Source organism: Odontesthes bonariensis, chromosome 3 (assembly GCF_027942865.1).
Source record: "Odontesthes bonariensis isolate fOdoBon6 chromosome 3, fOdoBon6.hap1, whole genome shotgun sequence".
NCBI classification, from domain to species: Eukaryota; Metazoa; Chordata; class Actinopteri; order Atheriniformes; family Atherinopsidae; genus Odontesthes; species Odontesthes bonariensis.
Window position 1 is genome coordinate 39783290 of NC_134508.1, and position 8003 is coordinate 39791292.

The 8003-nt window shown below is 41.9% G+C and overlaps 1 long non-coding RNA gene across 1 annotated transcript; it reads right to left on the reverse strand.

Moving 5' to 3' along the window:
- Positions 1-416: 416 nt before the first annotated feature.
- Positions 417-3207, reverse strand: LOC142377940 (uncharacterized). The gene is made up of 3 exons (XR_012769569.1): positions 3133-3207; positions 1623-1768; positions 417-1405 (listed from the first exon to the last, which is right to left on the reverse strand). It is a non-coding gene; the product is annotated as an uncharacterized LOC142377940 (long non-coding RNA).
- Positions 3208-8003: the final 4796 nt, after the last annotated feature.

Below are 8003 nucleotides of genomic sequence, written 5' to 3' on the forward strand. Positions count from 1 at the left end.
ACATCTACCACCAGCCCATAATATGTCTCTGATGTACACCTGTTTTTACAAAAAGGTACAAAAAGAAGTAAAGTAAATTAAGACTTTGTGCTGTTCATTTCTGCATCTTTAAAAAAAAAAGGGGGGGTCAGTTCACTGTGGGATTGGAGAAGTATACATTTACACTCAGTAAAATGCAGAAGGGTAAATATGGTGTAAATTGAAAGGAAAGATGTGCTTAAACATGATTTCATTGAGTGTTTTCTTGTCATAAAACATATTTCACTTCATGTTAGTTGTAATCTTTGTATTCTTTCAGCTTTAGTTATCAGTGCAAACAAAGATATAAAGTGCTTGAGGTCAGTCTATCAGGATTTTTAAATCTAAGAGAAGTGAAACCTTTTGGCTAAAAAGTCTTCTTGTAACTGGAGACCAAGCAAAGAGGTAAAACTTAATTTATTTTGCACATTTGAATTATTTATGTCAGACTGTCTGATCTGGATGACGCATGAATGTCAATTCTGGGACAACAGTACAAAATTTTAAAAGTGTTATTGATTGCTGGGGCACGGCAACACATACAGAACAGGAGACAAGTTGTGCTGCTGGTGAATCTGATACCAAGATGCTATTGTGCTTTGAATTGTTGCGACAGGTTGGACGTTTTCCAGTTCATAAAGCTTCATAAAAGCATGCGACAGCAAAAAGATCTAACATTACGGGCGCAAACTTCCTGAACAATTTCCTTTGAGATTGTAACATTAGATACACAAAGGAGTGTAGAAATTTTATGACATTTCCGCTCCTACAAAGAGTGACTCACTCACTGTTGCTGCTGCAGTTCCTTCATAAAACACTTCAGTGAGCAAACACCGAGCCTCAGAGCTGTGATCACACTGCAGTGATAGCAAACACTCACCAAACACCGTGTGCTCGACCCGCCTGTTATCTCAAACTAAACCGCGGCAGAATAAAGGAAACTGAGGGCCACAGGTTCCAAGAATCCCACAGATAGTGAGGGCAAAAAAGAGCATCTGATGGTTTATTAGAACTTCAAAGAGTTCAGCTTTTACCTCCGTTTCAAAGTCCACACATGATTTGAAAAGGCTAATGCAGCTGAGTCACGGTCTTGTACGTTTTTCTCAAGGCTGTGTCAGCCTGGGAAAGTTTCTGTTTGTGGAGGTCCACGTACCTTTCAATCTGCCTTTCATTTCCCAACGTACGAAACAAGCGTCAAAGCAATTTTTTGGGGAGGAATTCCTGTTATCATCCAGTTAAGACTCGAGCCACATTGCCAAACAGGATGACTTCAGGCCTTATTTGCGTGTGGTCCAGCTTCAGCGCTCATTAGCCTAATTACCAGCAACAGCAGGAAGTAGTTTGTAGAAGGGAGGTAAGTATCAAAGACAAGACTACACCAATTTAGCTGAGAAAAAAAAACAAATATAACTTAGTAAACAGTAAAACACAATGTGAACACAGTACAGAGAGGGTCCAATTGAATCAGAACAAAAATAACACTAACTTTAAACTAATCTGTATGGCCCATTAACTGTTCGACAGCATCAAAATATGTTCATTTCTATTCATATTTGTGATGTTAAGCTGGGGCTGCATGGTGGTGTGGTGGTTAGCACTGTCACCTCACAGCAAGAGGGTTCCAGGTTCATTTCCCAGCCAGGGCCTTTCTTTGTGGAGTTTGCATGTTGTCTCTGGGTACTCTAGCTTCCTCCCACCATCCAAAAGCTTGCATGTTCAGGCTGGGATAGGCTCCAGCCCCCATGCAACCCTACAGTTGGATTAAGCAGGTATAGAAAATGAATGGATGGATATTAAGCTGATGAAAATATTTAAGAGGAAATGTTACACTGTTGTTGGGTTAAAGGAGAACTGCAAACAAAGTTCAGTTCAGCTCAGCAATGTGCTAACACAACCTCATAGAACAAAATATAACTTGTACTTTTTGGTCTGCAAAGACTGAATATCATTATTATTTTCTATATTTCTGTATAAATAAACTTTGTACACAAAACAAAAATGGATGTTTGCCTAATTTGTACAGTACAGAGTTTAACTTTTGGTGTGTGTTTAATGGTTCTCCTGACAGATGGGGCTCAGCAGGCAGCACAAAGAAAATACCAGGAGCCTGAACTCTGGATCAGTCTGTGTTTGCATAGAACATAATACGTTTCCATCAATATGTTGAACACACAACTCCACACAAACATTGGGTTTCTTTTTAATGTATAAGTACACACACGATAATAAATAAAGCTTACCCTTAACTAAATAAGTTGACACCCAAACCAAACCCGTCCTGTGACCCAAAATGAAGATTAAGTCTAAGTTAAATAAGATAGATGTGTTTTTCATCCTGCTCTGTTTCATCACTTCCATTTTCCCACACTGTCTAACTCACCAGATTCCTAATTCTGTCCTCACATCTTTACGAACCAATCAGTTCGATCCCCCATTATTTAAAACTCTCATCCCTTGATGTGCCGAATCTTATAAGAAGTCTCTGCCACCTCCTATTTAGGCTCATCCACCACCAGCATCTAAACTCTGAGGGATCATATCTGCTCCACCTCTTTCTTTCATGTCTCCGCTCCATGAAGATGCTCCATCGGGGTCTAATCGGCAAAATAATAGTCTCAAATTCAGCTCTTGTACATAAATAAGTTCTTTCCGAGCTCTCAAACAGCCCCTTCAAGTTTACCAACCTCACATCCTCACAATCAATAACAGAAACGTAAAATTTTCAGCCCTGTCCCACAAGAAAACACAGAATAGGTACGCTTGTCCACATGCCCAAAATGTAGAAGGCATAATTAAATGGTGACATTTTCCCGTTCTCGTGGCTTGTATGTGTTTTAAGATTTAAGCCTAACCATATCTATTTATTATTTTTGCATTTTTGACAGAGAAGTTTAAAAGTGAGAAACATCTGGACAATATTAGGCCTGAATGGGCTCAGACTCAGATGTCTGCTGTGACAGTTTGTCAGAAGAGCAATGTTGCACCGATTTCCATCCACTGTGGACAGCCAGACTCCAATGACGCTCTGCCTCATTAGAAACCAGTTGTTGGTCGTGATAAGAAGGCTACTGGTCCTATCAAACAAGAAAAGGTAACTAATACAAGAACACTCACCCACTCGGCCACCCACCCCTGCCAGGGGACAGACCGGCTCTTTCTGTCGGCCAGCGTCATGGAAACAATGTCTCATGTTGCTGCGGTGCCACTCTGCAAACACAAAACAATCTCTGACACTCCCCACTGATCTTGTTTTGCTCCACACACACACATTTTGTAATTTGACGCCTGGGTGCATCTCGTGTCTCTGCGCGTATTCTATCTCTGTTTTTGTCTGCGTCTGCACATCTTCAGTCCTCTCACCGTTCAGGAGGTTTTAATGACGAACTAGGATTGAGTGCTAGGGGTGACGAAGGCAGTCAGTGGGAAATTAAGGCTCAAGACAATAAAACTCAGAGGAGGAATTACTGTCACTGCAATATACTGATACTGATAGCAGGGGGGGTTGATCTCTGATGCTTAAACAAATATAGTGTTTGATGCCAGCAAATTACTAAAAGGATTTGGGAGCGTTCTGGTAAATTCTACAACCAGCAGATTGCAGAGTGGTGACAGGTGAGGGTGTCAGAAATGGGTGTAAGACACAGTCTTGCCAAGCAAGAATTGGTTGTGGCTCAACAAGATTCAGGGAGAGTTGGAACATCTCAGTGTGTAAAAGGCCGAGGATGGAAAACACAGTTGGATGACCTTCAAAGCCTCTGGCGGTACTGCATGAGAAAAAGTCCTGCCACCACGATCAATACAGCCACATGGGCTCAGCAGGACTTTGTTAAACCATTTTCACCAACACAGTCCACCTCTGCATCCAGAAATGTAACCTGAAACTGTATCACACAGGTGGGAAGCCATGAATCAGCTCTGTGCAGAAACAAGGCCCGAGTTCTCTGGACACCAGCTCATCTCAGATGGACAGAAAGACAGTGGACACGTGTTCTGTGGTCAGATGAGTCCATGTTTCAGCTGCTGTTGGGAAAAACTGACGTCTGCTTCTACAAAGATATGAAAGAGCATCCAGGCTGTGATCAGAGAAAGGTCTGTGACGGTATGGGGGTGCATCAGGGTCCATGGCATGGATGACCTCACATGTGTGAAGGTACTACTGATGCAGAGGTGGATGTTGGAGTTTTGGAGAGACATATGCTACCATCAAGGTGCCGTCTTTTCCCGGACCTCATTCTGTACGACTTCCAACAGCGTAGCTTCATACGCACAGTGTGTGTGTTCGACTGGCCTGCCTTCAGTCCACATCATAAAAATAAGCATCAGACAACAACAACCATGGACTCAGCAGCTGAAATCTTGTGTTGAGCAAGAATTGGACACAGATTCCTCAGGAAAACCCAAACTTTGTAAACCTTTCTAAATATAGTGATATTGCTTATTTGTGGGCTGCACGGTGGTGTGTTGGTTAGCACCGTTGCCTCACAGCAAGAAGGTTCCAGGTTCAACTCCTAGCTGGGGCCTTTCTGCATGGAGTTTGCATGTTCTCCCCATATATGCATGGGTTCTCTCTGGGTACTCTGGCTTCCTCCCACCATCCAAAAACATGCATGTTAGGTTAATTGGTGTCTCTAGAAATTGTCCTTAGGAGTCAGTGTGATTGTTTGTCTCTGTGTGGCCCTGTGATGGACTGGCACCCTGTCCAGGGTGTACCCTGCCTCTCGCCCGATGACCGCTGGGATTGGCTCCAGCCCCTCCGCGAGCCGACCGACGGATTCAGCGGGTATAGTGGATGGATGGATGTTTTTTTTTTTTTTAATCAATGCTGAATGAATAATTAGGCAGGGTTTAAAATATCAGTGTCCCCTCTCACCACCAGAGGTCCTCGGTGGGTCAGTTGAAATAAAACTCATAAAAGACTCTTTTCCTCTTCTTCTCCTCGTCCTGTCTGATCTGATCCGTTGACAAAACCTCTGATCTGTCCAGTAAACAGACGTCATTCTGTTCCAAACTGTCTGCCAAGTATCGCCTCACTCTGTTTGCCTTCACTGATCTGACGCCGACATTCCTTTTTCTTTTCTTTTTTCCTTTCAGGACATGAATGTACAGAATGAATGACTGTACACTCCCCCTGGCCAGCTGCTGATCTGATTTGAAACCAGAGTAGGCTGCACGACCAGCTGCCTCCTTATCATTAAATTCACTCAGATAAAAGCAACGGACCAGAAAGTGGAAAGTAGGTTTCTTTACCGTGTAAGAAAAGTAAATGATTTACTATCCCCTCACTGTGCTTGAGCATGGATGCTCCAGATGCTCACAGACAGTTGGAAGCCATTTATTACATTTTATCATTAGATAAACATGCGGTAACTTCTTTCATCTCAGTCGTATTTATGTCATCCTCCTGAAGGAAATACTCACTGGAAGACCAAATATGGATTAAATCACCACTGAAAAATTATCCACAACAAATGCCTTATTTCTTGTAATCTTTAGCAAAATATATATTTGCAGATTAAGAAGCCTTTTGGTTGATGTTTTTAAAAGATTCTTATTGAGCCAAAAATTTATTGAGATCATGAATTTCATTAACATATAATAAGACTTTAAATAGAGAAAAGGAATATTGTATTTTGGTAGTTTTTAATGGGGTGAAAGATGAGAAAAAAGTGAGATTATTGGATTTATTTCAGCAAATGATGAGGAACAAAAAACTTCACTCTTACGAGTTAACTTTACGTTCCCCCAAGGCAACAGTGAGTGAGCTGCACATCATCCTGAATCTAAAAATAAACTCCAGTGAACTTATTTACCAGATATTTGATATGAAGAGCTTCAGGCTATATCTGCTTTTACGAGGTTGAGATATTTGATGACAATTTATGTTGACACAGAAGGTAACTAACTACGGAGCCCGGTGGAGATCAAACAATATCTTTTTCAGGGGGTTTCAAGAAAGCGTTCTCTCACTTTTCAAAGTGTGCCCTCGCTTTATTAAATCGTGCGCTCGTCTAAATAAAGCGTGCGCGCGTATACATAAACCGTGCGCTCGTCTTACTAAAACCGTGCGCTCACTGCCCCTCAGTCGTGCCCACATTATATACCTTGTGAGCACAATAAACAAAAGTGTGCCCACGATCTGTAAGACGTGCCCACGACATTCTGTATGGCAACAATAAATCCAAATTGCTTGAAACGTTCGCACGTTGTATTAATTGTGGCCACGAAATCTGTTACCATTACAGTGTGAGCATCTCACCTTTTTAATCTATTTGGAAGTTGCTTGGAATGGAACAGTAAGTGCATTGTGCTATGGCGAATGTATGCCTAAGCAAGTATTATGGGACGAACAGTGTCACTTAATATAATGTATAATTCAAGTGCTTGGTCTGGACTGTTTGTCAACTGTAACCCTCGTTCTTGCATTATGCCTGTGCAAAAATCAAATACATCGATGTCGCATGGTATGGAGTCGAGGAAGGTGCATTTCCTCTTGCAGACGGTCAGATTGGCTTCATCGAGAGGAAAGAGATGATCTTCAGCCCCCCACAGATGCGGAGCCAGGTGCATTATATCCGGTAGTCCAGCCGGAACACCTGGGTTTCTGGACGGACGGATGCGATGTGCATTCCATGTGTCTTGGATGCTGTTCAATTCATCCTGGGGAAAAAATTAACGAATGCAAATAAATATTTTAGGATTTTCATTTGGCTACAGCCCTGACTTGGGCGCCTTACAAGGCAGCCTTGAGAACAGGTGAGGGTGTGTGAAGTACTTTGAGTCAACTAGGCTCATGAGGATGCCATGACTGGACGCCAAGGTTGAAAGAATATTCTTGTATTCCATAGCCCATGGTAAACCCTGATTAAGTCCATTTCAAAATGGTGAAGAATCATATCCTGCTGGTAAATTTGGCTCATGATGTTATGAGAGTGTGGAATCGTGGCCACGCTTTGCTCACTTGTGCCCATTTTAATTAGGCTATACATTTCTTAAATAACGTTAACACGTTTTGTGAATCATGACCACGCTTTAGTAAATTGTGGTCACGAGGTATATAACTTTGTTACTACAACGAGAGCACGAAACTACTAAATCGAGCGTTGTATTTCAACGAGAGCACGTTTTGGTTAAATGAGAGCGCACTTTGCAAAGTGAAGACACGTTTCAGTAAATTGTGCTCACGAGGGATATAACGTGAGTACGACTGTATTACAGCGAGTACACGACATTAGTAATTCGAGCGCACGATTTAGGTAAACGTGCGCTTGCTATATTTTAAGGAGAGCACGGTTTGGTTAAATGAGAGCGCGCTTTTTAAAACGGGTGCACGCTTTCTCGACACCCCAATATATTTCACCTTAAGACTCAAGGGGCTCCGTAACTAACCTAATGACCTGCTTCTAAAATGAATATGCAGCAGCTCAACAGGCTGTCAGTTCAAATTTAGAGATTCCTTTAAATTTAGGATACCTCAGTCTGTGAATCGTTAATTCATTATTTCAAGAGGAGAAGTACCTTTTAAAGAGTGAAAACATGTTAAATTAAGTCTAATATGTGAGTAAACACCAAAAAGGAGACATATTCATTTACTTTTCTAAGTTTCATCTGCAGGAATTTTCCCCAGGAACTGAGGACTTCTGAGGGACAGTTTTTCTGAGGCCCCTGCATTTCCTCCGCAGAGACCAAGAAATAAACTAAGGATGCTATCCAGTGCTTAATTTGTAAATTACAAGGTGCCGAAATGCAAAGCACATGACAGCGCAGGGATGACGAGATGGGCACACAGTCAGGCACGTCACCAGACACTTTTTACTGGGGCATGTGCCCCTGTTAACATGCGTTGTGCCCCTGTAAAAATTCCCATATACATCATTCAGACTACGCTAAGACTGATGTGCCAAGGAAGAATAGAATTTAAGATTCTTCTCCTTACATATAAAGCTCTTAATGACCGAGCTCCATCATATCTTAAATATCTCATTGTA